We start from the raw sequence: 579 nt of genomic DNA on the forward strand, positions 1-579 counted from the left end.
GACGACCCAGAGGGAGGGTATGGGGAGGGAGGAGGGAGGAGGGATCAGGATGGGGAACACAGGTATACCTGTGGCGGATTCATTTCGATATTTGGCAAAACTAATACAATATTGTAAAGTTTAAAAAAAAAAAAAAAATCACAACTGCTGAACAGCCATCAACAAAGATGCTCTACACCCAAAGACCAAGAAGAACCACAAGACAGGAGGAGGGCCGCTTTCACGATGTAATCAAATGCCACACCTGCTCAGGTTCTCCCACAGGACTGAGTTCTGAGCCCACGTTAGGCTCCCAGCCTGGGGGTCTGGCATCAGGGGGAGGAGCCCGAGAGCATTTGGCTTGAGTGCAGGAGCTCCACAGGACTGGGGGAGACAGACTCCACTCTTGAGGGCACACACAAGGTTTCATGAGCACTGGTGCCCGGGGCAGAGCAGTGACTCCATTAGAGCCAGAACCAGACCTACGTGCAGGTCTTGGAGGGTCTCCTGGGGAGGCAGGAATTGGCTGTGGCTCACCATGGGGACAAGGACACAGGTGGCAGACACCTCAGAAAATACTCATTGGTGTGAGTTCTGGGG

This window comes from Bison bison, unplaced genomic scaffold, assembly GCF_000754665.1.
Source record: "Bison bison bison isolate TAMUID 2011002044 unplaced genomic scaffold, Bison_UMD1.0 scf7180017864155, whole genome shotgun sequence".
In the NCBI taxonomy this organism is placed as follows: Eukaryota; Metazoa; Chordata; class Mammalia; order Artiodactyla; family Bovidae; genus Bison; species Bison bison.